General features: G+C 43.2%; 1 protein-coding gene and 1 long non-coding RNA gene across 2 annotated transcripts in view; one reads left to right on the top strand and one right to left on the bottom strand.

Annotated features, from left to right (window-relative positions):
- KAZN (kazrin, periplakin interacting protein) overlaps window positions 1-19,975 on the bottom strand; it is a 210,541-nt gene that overhangs the window by 169,061 nt on the left and 21,505 nt on the right. The window lies entirely within an intron of this gene.
- LOC135285130 (uncharacterized) lies at window positions 14,493-16,940 on the top strand. Its single transcript, XR_010350122.1, has 2 exons — window positions 14,493-14,747; window positions 15,570-16,940. It is a non-coding gene; the product is annotated as an uncharacterized LOC135285130 (long non-coding RNA).

Below are 19,975 nucleotides of genomic sequence, written 5' to 3'. Positions count from 1 at the left end.
AGCATTTTGCAGGCAGCACTTGGGAGGGTTGGGGTTTTCCAGCAGTTGTGTCCCTGTCCAAGTCCCAGTGAGGAGCTCGGGCTGCAGCAGGCACAGGGAGAGATGAGAGCACTGCAGTGCCCTGGCAGGTGCAACCACAGCAGCAGCAGAGCAGGAGATATTTTAAAGCCTTCCTCTTCCCTGTGACATGGACTATTAGGTAAATAGAAAAGGTTTTGATTAAAACTTTCAAAACCCCCTGAAGCGACTCGGACTCGTTCTGTTTTGAAACCTGCCCTCAGTTCTTGTGCTCCCGATGTCACTGAGGCATTTAAGTGTCTAACTCGCTTTTCAGGATGGAGCTTAAATACTCCTGAAGGGACAGGTCAAAGCACCCAGGTTGTCCAGCCCGTGATGGGTGGGACAAGGCCCAGAATGAGTCATGTGGGAGCACACTGACCTGCTGCCACGCTCACCCTGCCCTCCCAGCTGACAAACACGGGGGCTGAACACATCCTCCAGCCTCACTGCTCCATCCCGAGGAGCTCCAGCTTCCTTCCCTTGGAGGCATTGAGAATGACACCGTTTCTGAGAGCCTTTCATCTTACACAGCCTTCTGAACCTGTGTAAACCTCAACATTAGTAGTTAAAGTTAATTCTCCTGTTATTAACCCAGCCCATTGCTCTGCTCCCCAGCAGCTGCCCAAGGCAACAACCATTCTCTTTGGCACAGAATTTTGATGGATGAAGGGAAAGCATTTAATTTTGACACTTGATTGACAGAAAGTGTCCCTGCTAATTATGGCCAAAAGACAGAAGAGAGGAAAGTGATAAAACAGTTCCATCAACTAATTTTGGTATCATATTGAGGGTGACTGGAGACCACACAGTGCAAGAGATTTATTTACTCTATTTCTTATAATGTCAGGGTGGGATCAGCACCAAATCTGCTCAACTTCTATACCAGTGCAAAATATTGTGTTGTGTAAATTAGAAGCAAGCCCTGAATATCTCCAGCTGCACAGGGGCCACCTCTGCTCACTCCAGTGGAGCTTCAAGGTCTCTGGTGGACTTCATTCTCATCAGTGCTGATGCATCAGAATGATGTGTCTTTCCTCTAAATTGCTTTTTCTCAATTTCTCACCATGATTTCAGGAGGCCAGCCTGACATGGGGCTGCATCAGCAACATTTGGGTGAAATGCTGGGCTCCAGACACCTGAGGGACTTCTCTGCCAGCTTGGGGAAGGAAAAAGCACAGGGAAACCTGAGCATAAGAAGGACCCCTGGTCTTTAGAAACCCCATCTTCATCTCCATTCTCCAGCATTTTCCTTCCACGCACACATCAGAAATAAGGAAGAGGAACTGCACTGTGTGTCAGATGTCACACAGTATCAGATGTAGAGCAAACACTGGGACAAAAACCATCCCTGAAAAAAAAAAAAAAAAACTAAGTCTCATCAAGCCTATAAGGACTCAGTGCAGGGTTCCTTGGCTCCCTCATACAAATGCCAGACCAAGAGAGGGTGGTGGCTCAAGGAAATTCCTGCAACAGAGGCATCTGGTTTCATCCCTATGGATTTCTGCACCTCATTAAAAAGAAAACAACCCCAAACCTGTTTCCTGCCTCCCCACTGAGGCACAGTTCCCTCACCTGAACATCACTCTCAGCTCTTCTTTCCAGGTTTGCCATGGCAACGAGAGAACTGCGTGCTACCCGTGTAAAACAGATGGGTTATGCTTTTAAATTGTCTCTGTGTCTCTAGCCAGGTGATGATATCTCCTGGATACGAGGCATTTAGGAGCAGGAATACGCTGCAGCACAGCCAGTCCCAGCCTGCAAATACGTAATGGACTGCAGGCACCTGCCAAGGGCAGGAGGGAGGTCTTGACTTCAGAAAACGAGGGCTAAAGTGGGTAAAAAACAGGGGAAATTGGGTTCCCACGTCATTTTGCTGAGGGCTAAGCCAGGCAAGCTGAGAGCAGAGCACACCCTGCTCTGGACAAGCCAAGAGGGCTGGAACAGGAGCGTTTCCATCAGGGAGGAACTCGCCAAACTGCAAAAGCACATCGTGAGCCAAGCCAGGGTTTCTTAGCAACAGCATCGCTTACGGGGCCATTAACTCCGAATTCCTCCTGCTGAACCCTGAGCTAGGGAAACCTCAGACCCTTACTGATAGCTGGAGTTGAGATGTGTTTTGTTCAGTCTGATAAAAGGGGAAATCAAAGGTAGACCCTGAAAAGCAAAGACTATAAATGACTGCATTTGGGGGAGGTTTCTCTGGATATCCCAGAGGTGCTGGACCTGCAGCTGGATTGTAATTAGGCTGTGGAGAGCTGCTGTGGCAGGCCTACAACTGCTCAGCTGGAGCAGCTCTTGTGCTCTGCTGGAGGATTGGTTTGGCCAGGAAGGCAACTAAAAAGCAGCTCATAAAACAGACACAAAAAAACCAACACAGACAGAGACTCAGAGGGCGAGCAGTGATTCACGTATTTCAGCAGTTTGATTTTCTCTGGCAAAGTGCTTCATATTTGTGGGGCTCCACTGACTCATTTTGTTGCCACTGCTCCTGATTTAGTGGTGGCACAGCAGCTCAAACAACAGCCAGACCAGAGCAGGCGACCAGCACGCTCCTCCTGTTCCCTTTGAACACCATTTGCAGTATTTCCATTCTGATTGTAGCAGAAATCAGCGGTGACTTTATTTCACCTGTAAGTAGCTCTTTATTTTCTCATGGCCCAACAGCCTGAACAGCTCTGATTTGGTTTTGGAAAGCTGCAGCTTGAATGCAGCTGAGCTCAGCCTGAAAACACCATCGTGGGAATCAAAGTGTGTACTTTTACCATATTTCAAAGACAATTTTAAGACACTCTCAGGGAGGTGGGAGACAGAGTCTGTTTGAACCGTTCCAGAGCTGGGATGTGTGGAGCTGGTGACACTGTACTCACCAGAAAGCACAAACACACAGGGTATCTCTCTGTAGTATTTTAAACATCACATTTTCACAGTCTAGTCAGGCTGATCATACTCTTTATGTTTCTCATTAAAAGGGCCCTTTTGCTGCTGATCACTGAGTTATCATCAGAGGTTATGAAGCTGATGTGAGAAAAAGGCAAGACAAGTGCATTTGCAGGGTCTCTCAGTGCACTGGAAAGTTCCCTTCCTTTAAAAGTTCAGCTCATTTTAGGTTGTCTGTGCTAATTTTTAGGACTCAGCTCTTGTTGAGTCAAAAAACAAAAGGAAAACCCATCCCAGATGCAGTTTTCATTCAGCTTGTGAGACACAGATGTTACTTTTATCCTGAGACAAAGACACCTTCCAAAATTTTGCTGTGATTTTGGTTCATTTCTCTGCATTAATACCTTTCGAAGTAAGCAGCTTAAAATTACACTTCAAAACACTCCCACTGAATAAGGATATGAATAAGGATAGATTTAAATCTACACAATAACACACAGCAGAGACGTAGCCATGGTCAAGAGGTAATTTGCTGGCACAATCTACAGCACCATCTGCCTAAAGCATATTTAGGTGCCAATTATGATGCTCAAGTCCACTGGATCCACCCAGTTCTTTCCTCAGCTGAGGAGAAAATCCTTCCAATCCCTTTGCAATTTGCATGAGAAGTCAGGATGATAAACTCCTTAATAATGCCAGCAGATAGCACACATGGAACTAGAGGAGATACAGGTTTCTTTAATGAAAAGAACATGAGGTTTATCATGTTTTTGCTATTAAACTCTGACGAGATTAGGCTAATGAAAAGCAAAAACAACCTCCCTCCCCTCAGGATTGCTCCTCAGCCTCAGAAATGTTTGCAGTGAGAACATCAGACACCTTCTCATGGGTTTTCCTGCTTGTGTGACAAGAACAGCACTGTCACCACCACCACAAATTAACACTGAAGTGTAAGACCTCAATCTTTTGGCTTCTTTCACAGCCTCCTCTTGTTACTCTTTGTAATGACTTTTATTTATATGTTCAAAATAAATAATTATAATTTAAATATAAATAAGTATAAAGGAGAGCTGCACACATAAAGCTCTTTTTTTTTGCCACATCTTAAGCCCCTCAATAGCTCCTGTCCTGGGAAGAGCTTTCATTAGCACATATTTCCATACCAAGATGAAAGAAGTGTGTGAGGTTAAAGTTTTCCCTGGAAAAGGAGATGATCTCCAGCTGTTAATGCCATTATGTTCCTATTCATTAGCATCTCTGGAAGCTGACAAATATGTTCTTAATGACATTTTTCCCCCCTTAATGCCTTTTAAAGTATTTTTCCCTTACTGCAGTGCTAATAAGGTGTAAAAGTCCTGTCCTGAAACCATTCACAGAACCACAGCTCACGCTCTGCTGCAGTTTTTATGGCAAAATTTTCTAACAAATGCAAATTAAGCAAAGTATTTAGTGCTACTCAGAGTCAACATGTTCTCACATTAAAACTTTTCCCAACCTATTTAGTCAAGATTTAATTTTCAATAAAAACATAGAGGCGAGTTTCAGTAAGAACTTTGTGTGTATCCAAAATTTTCTATCCAAAACTACCAGTGGTAGTTTTCACTGCCACAACTCAGCGGGTAAAGATTTTATTCATATATATATATATATATGTGTGTTTATGTGTTTATAAATATATATATAACTTAGAACCAACTCTACCAGCTGCAGAGCTACTGGCCATGTGGAACAGCATTCAAATTGAAGCAACTCTATTTCATATTTCTTCTGCATCTGCTTGCAAAAGAATCAATTACATAAATGTGCTGCAAAGGTATCCAGCAAATACTGCAGTTTCCTCTGTCGTTCTCTAGCAAATCAATGATCTCGGAATTGAAATAAATCTTTTTGTACGTTTTGGACAGTTTTATAATTTAGAGGCAGATTCCAGCAGGAAAGCCTTGCATCAATGCAGCTGTTTGGGGAAGATGGATGTTAGCACAATGTCAAATCTAATCAGGAATGACACGCTGCTGTTATTTGATTCTGCTTATCAAAATTATTTATCTCCAATTGTTACTTTTTTGCAAAATGCTGTAAGGTGGAACATTTGTCAGCACTATCAGTGAAGGAGAAGCGTGATTACACACAATTTCTCCACCTCCAGACCATTCAAGCAAGTGCTTATTTTAATTCTTTGTAAGTACAGCATTTGAAAGCACATTTAAGTGTTTTGCTGAAGTGGGTTCTGGATAGTGATAAATGAATCATTACAAGGACAAATTACCCAAACTGGGTCACAATCGACCACACTATGCAAACTCCAGAAGTGGAGTGGGGAAGTGACTCACCCAGTGATAACAGGGAAGAGACTGATTAGTGCAAATGAATACAAAGGGCAAATGTGAAGCTATTCAGAATTTAATTTGAAGAGTTCACAGGTCTCTCTGACCTCGAATGGGTCTTGAAATGGTTTGAGGAAATCTAGGGAAAACAAAGATTACTGATCCCCATTTTGTAAAGTCTGTGTGTGCTTGGCATGAAATGGGCAGCATAACTGGGGCACAGCAGCCTGGCTGGGAATGTTCCAGGAAATACCAGCAGGGCTTTGGCTTTGGGAGAAAGGTGCAGGCAGGTGGGAACAGGGGCATTTGTAACAATAATAATAATTACAATAAAAACAAACACTCTTTGCTTAGCACATGAGCTCCAGGGGAGAATTCCCTGCCCTCTTCTTTAAGGTCCCCAGCACGAGGGAAACCAAAGAACACAGAACAGCAGTACAGGTGCTCCTTATGCCAGTTATTCCCATAGTCTAAATTATCTAAATTCAAATTAGGCTTTTCAAGAAAGAATGATCCACCTTTTATATCACCTGCAGGATAATCCACACTGCAGCTCCCCTCACTGCCTGTGGGTTTGGCCATCCATGGCTCTGTGACACCAAACAGGACAACTCTGCTCTGCTCCTGTGTGGCATTCACAGTCTCTGAAAAATCCCTTTGCCCAGGATTTTTCTCCTGGGAAGCTGAGAAGCCTCAGAGAAAAGGAAAACAATTCTTGTCTCATCTGCTTCTCCTGTGTAGTGCTCATGTGGAATGTGTTTGGAGACTGTTCACCCACAGGTGATTGTTTCATTGCATTCTGCTGTGAGTTGCTTTCACTCTTTGGCCAATCAGGACCAAGCTGTGTCAGGACTCTGGAGAGAGTCACGAGTTTTCATTATTATCTTTTTAGCCTTCTGTAAGTATCCTTTCTGTATTCTTTAGTATAGTATATTATTCTTTAATATAATACAGTATAATAAAGTAAAATAAATTAGCCTTCAAGAACAGGGAGTCAGATTCATCATTCCTGCCTGCCTTGGGACGCCCTGCAAACACAAAACTCCTGCACTGAAATCTCCCTGACTCCTGGCAAACTTTCATTTTGGCTGGTTTTCAGCAAAGGAAAACTACAAGAGAATCCACTCCCTCCCTGCTCAGATCCCAGGCCAAGATAATCCTGCTTCACTCAGAAGGGGAAAGCGAGGGAAAGCACCATCCTGGCTGCACACCTTTGGGTTTCGCATCTGCCTGATGGCCCTTTTTGGCTCCACACAAAGCCCAGATGTGCCAGCCCCCACGTCTGACTCCCACTGCTGGACAGCAAGGTTGGGAAGAGCTTTGCACAGACCCAAGCGTGGGCTGGAGGAGGATGTTGTCAAAATAACTTCCAGAAATAAAACAGAGCAGCAGCTCCAGAGACAAAGCTTTTCATCCCAGCCCGTCCCTAATCACACATAGAGATGGCACAAAGTTTCAGACAGAGGAATTAATTAATCTGTTATCCAGCTCCATTTAATGTGGCTGTTGCTTTCTGTTGATAAGGAGCAAACAATAAGATTTTGCCTTTCTTGAGGAAGGCTCCAGCCTGTTTTCCTCTGGTTCCTCCTACACGTTGCTTTTACTTTAATAGAAGAATCTGATTTTTTTATTTGAGGGGGTGAAATAATAAACATGAGATGAAAAAGGAGAAGGACACCCTTTTGGCTGGAAATCTGAGAATATATCTTCATTGTTCTTCCAACTTTATCTTCTGAAGTTGCCTCAAATGAAAAAAGAAAGGAGAAGTTATGAATTCATAAAAAGCACTACAATGGGCTTAATCCAGATTCCTTTTATACTGAGTATCACCAATTGCTGATATTTTCCCTCAGTTGTTTCCATAAATTTCCATATGGTTTAATTAATTATGGGATTTCCATGTGGCATTGAGATGGGAAAACAAAATAGGTGAAATATTCTCCTCTGGTTAAACTGGTGCAAATCCAGAGATTATTTCTTGATTGATGGGTTTTGATTTTCCAGGATACATAGCAGGGTGCAAGGTGCAGGATATTATATTATACTTTCTGGCAATACAACCCATAGTGACTCCTACACCTTTTGAGGTCAAACAAGCTCAAGTGGCCTAAAATTGCCTTATCATTAATGTATTTTTGTGCCTAAGAAATTAAAGAGAATTGGAGGTATTTTCATTTTAAACAAAGGGCTGCCAACCTGGAAGGAAAAAAAAAAAAAGAAATCCAGATCTGAATTAACATTTGCATAGGCCAAGGACTGACCTCTTTGTCTGCCAAGGCTGCTGAGTGTAACAATGAGCAAGGAGCAGGCACACAGGAATTATTCATGAAAGGATCTTTAAGGGGGGAGAGGTGCTTTCTTATAACTTCATGCTTTGCTCATTGAATTTCAAAAAAACCTAATAAATTAGCACAGGTGGAGCTGAGCAGCAGTTCTGGGGGAAGCTGGAAGACAGGACACAATTTTGCATCTGGAAAAAAGTGGAGAGGACCTTTTCAGATCAGAGTTTACCAAAAACTCACCAGCATCAGGGCAGACTGTGCTGCCATTCTTCAAACAGAAGGGCAAGGTTCCTCCTGGAAATTCAGCTGGGCAGGGCTTTATTGGGCTGGCTCCAGCCAAATTTGGGTCTCAGGACAGCACAGGTGTTGAGAGCAGCCTACAAACCTGATTCATTACCAAGTGTCTCACCCTGTGTGTAGCATTTAGGGGTCAGTGGTACATCCAAAGGGAAATGCAGGTTGGATAGTAGGAAAAAGTTTTTTAGGGAAAGGGTGATAAAGTTCTGGAATGGCTGCCCAGGGAGGAGGTGGAATCACCATCCCTGGGTGTGTTTAACAAAGCCTGGATGTGGCACTGGGTGCCAGGGTTCAGTTGAGGTCTTGGGGCTGGGTTGGACCTGATGACCTTGAAGGTCTCTTCCAACCCAGTGATTCTGTGAATATTAAATTAGTGCATGCACAGTGCCCACACCACTGCTCTCCTGAACCACAAACCCAATCTCTGGTACCTCAGGATCAGTTCCCCAACCTCCTCCATCACTCTAGAGTCCCTAGGACTGTATCAGCCTGTGGTTAGGCACATCAGCTGTCCCCACACCAAGGAGACGAGCTCAAAGGTTCATGTTTCTCCTTTAAATTATTTGAGCTGCACTCGGTGCCTGTGGCTTGTGAAGGCTGACCTAGAACAGAGGCTAGATAAAGCTAAGGAATAAAGTAGGGATTTATTAAGAGCCCTCAATGGATCCACCTTGTGCAGCACAACTTAAAATGGCTACGAAAATGCATGACCACTCACAGGGTCTCTCACTTTTATAAGTTTTGGTCCATTAGCATATTTGGGTTAATTGTCCAATTACAGCTTTAGCTTATGAAGTCCCATCCTTCTTGTTTTTCTCTTTTCAGCCCACATTGTTTCTGCTCTTGGGCCTGAGATTTGAATCATTTGTCCTCGGTCCACAGCTAGAGCAGGAATTGTTTTGTCTCCCTGCTCTGTGAAGAGAGCTCACCATCCCCTTATATGAAACCTAATCTTACACATTAAAGCAGAACAGAATCTGAAAAATATAAAAGCTAAAACCTGAGGCATCAGTGGAGATATTTGTGGCTGAGCCCGTGGTGGATTGAAGCCACTCCAGAGGTCAGAGCCTGCTGGGTCCCCTTTCCACAAAGGATGTGCTGCCCTTTGGAGTGAGACACCAGGAACAGTCTCCTCCTTCTCCCTGCCCCTGACACAGAATTCATTTACTGCCAGGAAAGAAGTGCTGGCACTCCCAGCAGTGTCCCTTCTTTCTTTCTGCATTGTTGGGCTCTGGGGGTTGGGTGGGGTTTTTTTCTCCATCTTTTTGATTCCTTGCCTTGTAAGCACTTGACCCCTTGGAAATAAAAGAAACAAAGACACCACATTCAGGCAAGGAAATAAAGGAGCTCAGAGGAAACGGGGAAGAACAGGAACTGACAGAGGAGAGCATCTTCTCAAAGAAGGAACCAGCCTCACAGAAGTTCAGGGATGCAAGGCAGGTTCCCCCCACTAGAACTGCCCAGCAGCTCCTGGGAGGAGAATCCCCCACATCCAGGATGGGTTCAGCTGGGGATCACCCCCAAAAGAGGAGCAGTGACATTCTTCATGAATCACCTCAAAATCCAGAGGAATCAGTGTGGACTGCTCCAGACAGCCCCTTCCCCTGCATTCTGATCTCGTGGCAGTGTAGTACAGTAAAAATCAAAGCAAATAATAATAAAATAAAGTTTAGGGAAATTTTGTGCTGCTACTCTGCACATTCTTGTGTTATTTTGGTGAAAACTCTAGGTCTGGCTCTGTGTGTATCTGTAACACCCATTTCCACTCAGAATGGTGTTTTTCTTGACCCTGTTTCTTGGTTGGGATTTCTTCTTGCCCAAGTGCATTGTTTTGCTAACATGTTCCTTGCCAAATTTAGTGAGTTTGCTCTGAGCTTCACCCCTTCAAGTCATGCTTTCTGTTAATTTTTCTCACAAGCCTTTCTGCTAACAGCATTCTTCAGCCTCCTAATAAATCACATTTATTAAATAGCAGTAAGAAAGGAACCCACTTTAGGTTCCTAAACACCTCCTATAACAGTGAGAGCAAGCAGACGCCCAGAATCTTGTTTCTTTTACTTTTACAAACAACATACCAAAGGCCTGACACCTTTTTATAGCATCAGTGTGACCTCCCTCACTTCCCCCAAGGAGTGACTTCATCCCTAAGCAATCTGGGGGCTGTGGATGCACCGAGCACGAGGCTTCCACAGTGCATTAAAATGTAATATTCCACGGGCTCTGATTTATGGGCTGTCACTTAGGGCAAAGCATCGTGCATCTTAATTGGCTGCTCCTTTCCAGCTACTTGGTTTGTTTGGGAGATGAGGAATTTTGCACCCACCATAAATTTTCATGGAAAGACAGGTCTTTGAAAGGCAAAGGAGTTAATGTAAAAATGAAGCAGCCAGAGCTGCATCTCCAACAGTCTCTCTGTGGAACGCATGAGAATGTATCATAGGAAATAATTATGCATTTTTCTTTGCCTGATTTACAAGTTCCAGGGCTTTCCCTGATGAGATCAACTCTATGAGTCCATAGAAAAATCAAATCCACACCTTTGCAGCAGCCTCAGGGATTTCAGTGACAGAAGAAGATCTCCAAAAGCTCCACGGTCACAGAGATTATTGTCTAATTGCAAAAATCCACAACAGATCCACTGACAAATTTTTAAAAAGCTTCAACTTTTTATTTGCCTCACGTCTGACAGGGAACATGTCACCTTCAGGGTATAAGATCCTCAAAACCCTTAAATCAGACAGAAATACTGTGAGCGCTGGCAGTGTCCTCCTTGAGGAGACTTTAATCTTCTTCAGCCACATGGATTTTCAGTTAAAAACTATAGATCTGAAATTACAAACTCTGTCTGGATCAAAGGAATGCTTGTCCAACATGAGCAGAAAGGAGTTAATTGTACAGACGATGGGCTCATGAGTCAATGATAGAGATGTTAATTACAGATTTGTGCTCAAAACCCATTTCTGACCCATCCTGTGAATAAATTATGTAGTTTGTGTTTTCCATGACCTTTCAACCCTCCTCCTTCTCAAGACACTTTAGAATTTTTCTGTACCTACACAATTACAACCATCACTGTCACTCTAGAACATGAAATAAAACGACACACAGGCTGGAACCTCCAAGGTAAAAAGAAGGGAAGTTTATTTTCTGACTCCAACATTTAGAGACTTTCAAAAGTGACAGTGGATTGGAGGATGACAGTGCCACCTCTCCAATGACACTGGACAAGACAAGAGACCATCAAATTTCTCCTCCTCCAGAGAAGAATGTAAAACAATAATTATTTACATAAAAGTGCGTGAAAAAGTTCATTACAAGAATATAAACATCTGAAGGCTTAGAAGAACTTAAAAGAACAGAGCAACACATCACTCCCTGGTGTGGCACCAGTGTCACACCTGAGGCACACTTGGCTGAGACCATCAGTTCTGGGGTGAAACAGCAGGAAATGGGGGTTTGCTGTGGTGGGGTGGACAACCACCCCACCCCAACACCCACCTCACACCTTCCCTTTGTTTTGTCAAGCCTTGCAGCACCTGGCTGAGCTGGAGAAGGTGTTTCTGACTGTCTGTCCTTTAGCACATTGATTTCTGCACAGCTTTATCCCTCTGCCTTGTCCAATGACTTCACGCAACCCAAACATTTCTTTTGTATTGATTCAGTCTCTCTGTTGGACTGTTTGATTTTTTGTTTGGTTGCTTAATCCTTACAATATTGATATTTTTCAGGCTGGCGGCCAAATAAAACCTTGGGAGACACATGAAGTACATATTAGGAGTCTCATTGCCCAATAAATTAAAGGTACAAATTATACAACCAAATCTGATGAGCATGTCATTACAGATGTCACATTTTGGCACCATGGTGCTTTAAAAAAGAGACTTATTTCCATTTATTCTTGCGTGGAATTTAAAATTCCAATCAGCAGAACCACAGAGGGGGATTATGTTACCTTGGACTTGAATTCAATCGTATTTTTAGTTCTATTAAAACTCCAAGCTTGCACAATAAAATAATTGTGTGTATTTGATTAGGATCTTAATGACATGTTTGCCTATTACTCCAGCTGTTTTAAAACTTAAATAAGCTTTCTATCCCTTGGAAAATTCTGGAAAGAAAGATGGTATTTATAGTTTCGAGCAGAAGTTTAAATGCAAAAGACACCAAAGGGAATTGAACAATCCTGACACAAAGACATGATTTTCTCAGCATTTTGTCAGAGTCCTACTGAAAAATCAGGAATTAACTGATACAAACCAAAACTACACTTGACCTCTGAGATTCGTGGTGGTCAGTTTAATTAGTCCATTAAAAATTAAATGTTAATATCAGTTTGAGCAAGCTCACACTTGGCTGTGTCTGGAAGCAGTTTGGAGAGGTGGCAGATCTGGAAGCAGCCTGGCATGCCACACTTTCTGACAATAAATAGCTTTTGCCTGGCAGGCTGATCCCCACGTAGTCTGTAGGACTGCTCCTATTTAGAGGCTATTTTTAGCCTCAGAGGGTGTCTTGGGGCTGCTGAACTGGAGTCAGTGGGGCAGCAGTGTCCTGCTCTTCAGCACAGAGTGGTGCCAGTGCACACGGCTGCTTCCTAGGCAAAATTTATTGGGAACAAGGGAGGAATTAACTCCTGTCTTTCATTACTTTGTGTCTGCTTGATCACTGCAAAAGCACTAAATAAAAAAGTGGTGTGTGTGTTTGGAGTTGTGTTGTTGTGTGTGGATCTGCATCCTGAGATATCAGGGAGGAAATAACTAATATTAAAATATCATAATTATTTATTATAATATGAAGGTACTGCTTCAAGTCCTGGGAGGCTGCAAACCTGGCACAGAGCATCTCAGATAAAGTCAGTTTTTATACTGTCTCAAGACTAAAACATGGCTGTAGAGGGTCTGTTCTCTCTTCTGTCTTTAAAATTCAAAGCCTTGGGAAAATTTGAGTTTTTAACAGCTGAGGAAGCAAGTCCAGCAGTATTTATTCCAGCTGAGAGCTGGGCTCTCAGCATTGGAACACCCAGCCCTGAAGCAGGTAAAGCTCAGCTCACTCAGCTGTGCCAGGGGTACCTAAAGGATCTCATAGCTACAGCTCATATTGAGAGAGTATTTAGTGTACACATCATCGATTTAAGATGAAATATTGAGTAATGCTTGCCAAAACTCAAGGTGGGGAGTGGTCATATAAATATCTGTGACAAGGGCAGATGGATGTGCAAAGCCCCGTTTCTAATTCCAGCAGATTATAAAAAACATGTAGCCTAAAAGTTAAATCTAATTTGTAGAAATGTTCTATTCACAACAACTCTATTGCCTCTGAGAGCTCCTGCTCTTCTCTGACTTTCTCAGGTGAGATCTCAATTCCTTTTCTCCATTCCAGTTTTAGAGACAGAGAAAAAAATCTAAATAAATGAACTTTGTGTTTTAAAAGCTTAGCAAAAATTCAGGGTCACTCCTTGGTCTACATAGATACATCAGTCATCGAGGTTTAATAACTCAGGTTCTGTGGCAGACAGTATTTAAAGTCAGAGAAACCCAACAGACATAAATCCTCATCAAGTCAAACTGTCCCATTTTCTTTCTGCCACACAGTTTTGCTCAAAGCATCGAGGATTTTGCTCACAACACAACCTCAGAGAAAATTGCTCCCTACACCCCACTGTCTCTGCCATATCTCCAGACTTGTAATTTTTAATTATCTCTTCTAGCAAATAAGTCATCAGAAATGTAAGGACAGATGTTCAAGAGCAGGTAATTCACAGAGCAGTCTTCAGTACCACTACTCAAAAATGAGTTTAAAAGCAGCGAACCCCAGCCAGAGTCAGTTCACAACCAACACAACCAACATAATGCAATAAACAAACTACCCCCAAACCAGTCACCCATCCTCCCCATCCTCAGAAAAGAGAAGACACAAGGACAAAGAGGGCTTGAACAGCAAAACAAGCTGGAGCACTCACACCAATTTTAAGGGGATTAAAGTAAAGCTCTCTCCTCCAGAGACTTCCACAGAAACTTCCTCAGGTTGGAGGGATACAGTATGAAAAGCAATTTAATTTCTTCCATGGCATTTATAAGTAATAAAAGTAGCACCAGGCAGTTTCCAAAAACAACTGTAAGGTTTTGCAAGGATATTTCTGGGATATATAACCAGCACCCTCCTTTTTCATTTATTTCTGCTCCTTTAGCTCCCAGCTTGCAAAAACAACTGCAACAAGTATTTTAAAGTATTATGGCAAAAAGGTCCATTGCAAGGCCAGGCTGGATGGGGCTTGGAAAAACCTGATCTGGTGGAAGGTGTTCCTGCCCATGGCAGGGGCTGGGAAAAGATGGAATTTATGTTCCCTTCCAGCCCAAACCATTCTATGATTCTGAAATGTTTAATTCATGTCCATGTGGGACTCCTCACACAGAGCACAATCAGAAGCTATTCCCTCCACCTGAACTAACAGCAATAGATTAATCTCTAATATCTTTATTTCTTTTCCAGTGTGTTTTTAGTGCAGCCATCACTGCAAACCTGGTCCCCATGATTACTGAAAATACACTCCCATCATGAGAGGACTGTTCCATTATCCCCCAGCTCTCACCGAGGTAGTGAAAGCAGCAGGATGGACCTAACCTCTCACCACCCAGATGTCTGATGGCTTTAACTGGCTTTAATTACATTTTAATTACAGTTACAGTGAGCAATACTTGAGATGATCTATGGCTGCCAGATGTATTTATTCTGCTATTAACTATTAGAATTTAAATCTGTTCCATTTCACAGATTGCTGTGATGTTAGGAAGAATTAAGCATCCCATTAACAGCACCCAATAGTAGGTGGATAACAAGGATGGCTACACTTGCAGCTACAACACCAGGAGTCCAGGATAAAAAATCAGAAAACTTCCTACAGGTGACCAAGGTGAAACTCTGCCATTTGTTTTCCTGGTTCTTGACTGAACTTTTGTAGTGGCTTTTAAGAACACAGCCTGGTTTTGCTAAAACAGAGATATTTCTTCCTTCAGAGTATTTTTATTTTAAGGGAGCAAAAGCTAAGGGTGCAGGAACAGGACTGCAAACTGGAATTTGGATGTGTGAGAAAAGCAGCAATTTGCTTACCAGCACACAGGGGGTTCTGAGGGATGGAAAGTCAGCAAGAGGAAAACATCTGCCTCTGGTTTGGGTGGGAGCCTGTCTCTGCAGGCAGCTCTCCCTCCTTTCAGCCCAGGCCCATGCCCGTGGGACAATTCCTCTTTTTCCTGTGTTCAGACAGAAATCCAACTGTGGCATTCACAGTCTCTGAAAAATTCCTTTGCCCAGGATTTTCTCTTGGAAAACTGAAAGGCAGTGAGAGAGGCCCCAGAGAAAAGGAAAACAATTCTTATCTCATTTGTTTCTCCTGTGTTGTGCTCATGTGGAATGTGTTTGGAGATTGTTCACCCACAGGTGATTGTTTCATTGCATTCTGCTGTGAGTTGTTTTCACTCTTTGGCCAATCAGGGCCAGGCTGTGTCAGGACTCTGGAAAGAGTCACGAATTTTCATTATTATCTTTTTAGCATTCAGTAAGTGTATTTTCTGTATTCTTTAGTATAATTTAGTATTCTTTAATATAATATAATAAAGTAATAAATTAGCCTTCTGACAAGAGGGAGTCAGAGCACTGTTCTCTCCCCTCGTTGGTGGACCTGCATTTACAATATCTGACCTTGCCACTCTTTTAACTTTGGATGTGCTTATTCCAGCGTTGCTCCTGGGGCAGATTTTCCAAGGCACTGCAAATCTGCTGAGCTCTGCTCCTGCAACCAGGCTGCCCCCGAAATCCTGCCTGGGGTGAGGGATCTGACCAAGGACTGCCATCCATGGAGCTCCTCTGGCCCAGAGCCACCACCCACAGCCTGCTCCAGCCCCTCTCTAGGAGCCAAGTGCTGCTTGAAAAATTGCTTTGGAAATTAAAGTTCCTTCCAGAGTTTTCTGTAACAAATAGCAGAGGGAGCTGTTGAGGCATTGGTGAGTAGAGCCAGTTCCTGAAGAACATCTGAGGCTGAAGGGTCACACCCTGCAGGAAGGGTTACCTTCTCACACCTTGGACAGCTTGGGGCTGGCTCTCTCAGCTCCTCTGTTCTTGGTAACAACCAGCAGATCATCCAGAGAGAATCTGGAGCAGGGATGTGATTCAGCCCAAGTGTCCTGGGTTCAGGAAGAGCCTGGGAAGATGAGCTTTTCACTTGCCAAAGTGGACAAAAGATGCTCTTCATGCCCCCTGCACCACACCTGAGCTCTCCTGCCCCTTCCACTGCCTGAATGCAAAGCAGAGACACTGAGAGGATCCCAGCCCTCCTCCCTCAGCAGGAACGAGGAGAGGAGGGTTGCCTCCAACAAATGAAAACACAAGGTGCTAAATAAAACCAGCTCCATTATCGGCTCTGCTTTCCACCTTTGGTGAACATCCAGCTTCAACCTCCTGCCTTCTACAGGGCTCATGAAGAGCGCACAAAACATGCAAAAATCCATTTTTTCCCCCTCTTTCAGGTTTTGAATTTGTGGTGTCCTGGGGCTGAGAGCCAGCACAGCTCTGGACCACCCACACTGTGACTGCCACCGAGCACATGAAAAAATTATATCTGGGATATAAAAGACAGGTACCCCCATTTGTAATTATCACATGCCAACTAACGCCTGTTGTTGGGGAAGAAAACATTTTGCAAGCATCTGGATGCTTAAACAAGCACCAGAGAAAGTTCATTAATATAGAAATTGAAGTTAATTAACTAACTGATGGTCTCCTCTGTTCCATTCATTTTAAAGGAATCTGCATCCTTCTCTTGGTCTACTGACTGGCTTTATTCAGCTCCAGTTGCTATATCAAAGTGATATATTCTGCTTACAAATTCAAGGCAAAGCCCATTTATCTATTACAGAAGGAGAATGGATTTACATTTAAATGGCTGTTCTTCATGTATCTAATAACTCAGTTGAGTAATCAAAGAAGTACAATCTAAGCAGGAGCCTCTCTGTGTTTGGCATTAATAAAGCCTCTAAGATTCCTCCACACATTCCTCCCAACTTATTTATTTCAACAAAGTGGGAAAGCTGCTGTTTCCCAGCTGCAATCAGCCAGTGAGAAGGTTAGTTGGGAATTAACAGGCTGCTTGCTTAGGCTTACATTTCAGTTAAAAATTCAGGCTCAACAGGAGAGCAAGGAATTACCATGGCACATGGACTTTCATTCCTTTAAAAAAGTAAATAAATAATGCTTCAAAGGTGTGAAGAGAACCTTGGCAACAAAACTCCGGCCACTGAGAGCAGCTGGTATCGTGGGTTCACTGAACTCAGTGAGAAATTGCAAGGATTGAGCTGGCAACATCCAAGCAAAACAATTTGCAAAGTGAAACACACTTGGAATAGGAAAAGGCCAATAGGAAATAAAATTCAAAATTATGGTAATCAACTTTATAATTCCTTTTCCTTGGGCTACATTCAAATTATCTAAACATATGCAGAAAAATCTGTGTATGCATTAAAAAGCAAGTAACTATAGTGGATCCAAAACTATCTTCCCAATGAATGGCTTGCAAAGCACAGAATTTGCTATTAAATTTTGGGTTATAGTAATTTCAATGGCAACTTGACCCCAAAAACCTATCAAAATCCAAGTCAAAGATAAGCAATAAGAAAGAAAATGAATCTGAACAGAGACACAGAAAATTCCACACTCCCTGCCTTGTTGGTGATCAGCTGACTTTTCACTGCAGCAAAATGTTCCAGGAGCTGGAGAGGTCTAAGGAAGCATTTAAATGAGAAGAGTTTGGAACTCAGCACATCCCTGCTGCTGTTTGACTGCAGGGACTGTGCAGCTCCCACCATGTACACAGCAGATGGCCTAAATAAGGCTAATAAAGATACATTAATGTTTCTGTTGCCTTCCTTGTAAATAAGATTTCCCTGTGGGCTTACTAATTCATTAGCCAGTTTCTCTACAGCTTCTGACCACAGATCACAGAGCTATGTAGGAAATGTTTAAGTCTGCTGCACACATTCACCATTTTGTCCTTTCCCACAGCAAGGATTCTGCTCCAAGAATTCTCAATTCCAGGAGAAAATCTACTGGGGTGTGCTGCAAACCTAAGCAATGGTTTTGTTTTCTGCTGAGCTCCCAGGAAGTTTAGATTTAGAAACAACTATTGGATAATTTATTTATAGATTTTCAGGTAACCAACTCCAATTTAAGTATTTTCCCAAAGCCCCACTGCTGGCTGAATGCACAAACAAAGCACAGTGCAATCCGATTTTTCCTGTATCCCTTGTCTGCCTCTGGGCCAAAGATGCTTTTCATACCCCCTGCACCACACCTGAGCTCTCGTGCCCCTTCCTCTGCCTGAATGCAAAGCAGAGACACTGGGAGGATCCCTCAGCAGGAATGAGGAGAGGAGGAAATGCCTCCAACAAATGGAAACACAAGGTGCTAAATAAAACCAGCTCCATTATTGGCTCTGCTTTCCACCTGCAATTACTGTACATTTCAGCTGAATATTTTTTCCTGGCAACCGAAACAGTTTCATTACAGCTTAAATATGTGACAAGGAAGCTGACTGCAGACTTGTGAAAAGCAATTATTTTGGACACTGATTACTTCCCATGCAGGCAGTGAGTGTTGTAACTGCAGAGAGCTGGGGAAGATCACACTGATGGGTGAGGGACTGCAGGGTCTGGAGCAGTTAATTAATGTTTTGGGGTGAGCAGGGAGGGGGAAAACTGCAAACACCCTGCTTAACATTCAAATTAATTAACATGAAATAACTTAATATGTTTAGTTTAAATGCAATTAATTTACAGAAAAATGAAGCCAGCCTAGAGACAGAGAGCTGGTGCATCTGGTGCAACAATCAGAGCAACATCAAGTTCCCATAGCAACATATTTGTTAGGAACAAGACAAACCTGCTTAGGGTGGTGTGGTTTTGGTTTTAGTCCATCTGAGTGATGAGGACTGCACCAACAGGGCCCAAAATATTGAGATAAAAACTTAAGAACTGCTGTGAAGACTCTCTAAGCTGAGAGGGCATTGCAGTGAGATCTGAACTAGATCTGGAAATGCTGGTCCTGATGTGGGGGACTGCAAAAACAACTGCACTGCATCGGACTGGGACCAGTGTCACAGCCCTGTGGGCTCTGCACGACTCAGCCTCAGCAGAGCCTGGCATCCCACCCCTGCAGACACAGGGAACTGCATTTAGGGCTGCTCCAAGGCAGCTCTGATGTTGTGAGTCGAGGTTTGATGGTCCTTAATTACTTTGTTAATTAGAAAGAGCAAAAAAAGCACCCCAAACCTGTCAATCATATGTCAGTCAATAATTGTATTTTTTTTAATCAGTGACTCATATCTAATGATGTTTCAAAAAGGTGGAGGAATCCTGGCATACCTGAGCTCACATATGATTATTTTCTGAAGAAGGCTGCCTGCAGATGCCATAAAGTCCCTGGCAGGTTCTGTGCTCTCTGTTCAGGGTTCAGGCTGGGCACGGAGCCCCACAAGGCTTGAACACCTCGTCCAGTTTGAGCAGGAGATGAAAGACCATGGGCAGATGCTCACAGAGATCCAGGAGGTCCATGGGCTACCTGAGCCACTGCCCTCCATGGAAGTTTGTCTTCCTGACATGAGCTTTAAAACCAGCTCAACTCAGAACTGGAGCAAAAAAAAATCCTTAAGTGGCAAACTTGCGTTGTTCTTTCAACTGGCTTCAGCCAAACAGAGATAAATTGATGCTCTGCCCTTCCTCAGGGGGCTGAGACAGTGATTTTCTTCCCCTTTAAATGCCATTAAGTGGATGTGACATTCAGTTGAGTTGCTATTGACAAGTGAATATTCCCCACGCAATCGCCGATCGCGGCCACTCAGCTGCTGCACAGATCAGGGATGATGACAAAGGGAGCTGCTCAACCACTCCACCTGCACTGAGCTCCTGAATAAAACCACTGCTTCACCTCTTAAATCTGCTCCTTTCCTTCTCCTCCTTTAAAAAGCACTGATACTCCCCTAAAATCAGATTTTAGAGGAAATTTCCATCCTTGTGCTTCACTCGCTCATTAATTATTTACCAAGATCTTCAAAACACAGCAGCATTGATTGCAAATTTGTAATTAAGGCTGACT

The sequence above is a fragment of the Passer domesticus genome, chromosome 22 (assembly GCF_036417665.1).
Source record: "Passer domesticus isolate bPasDom1 chromosome 22, bPasDom1.hap1, whole genome shotgun sequence".
Taxonomy (NCBI): domain Eukaryota; kingdom Metazoa; phylum Chordata; class Aves; order Passeriformes; family Passeridae; genus Passer; species Passer domesticus.
Note: the sequence above shows the minus strand (reverse complement) of the source record. Positions and strands in the feature narration are given on the sequence as shown.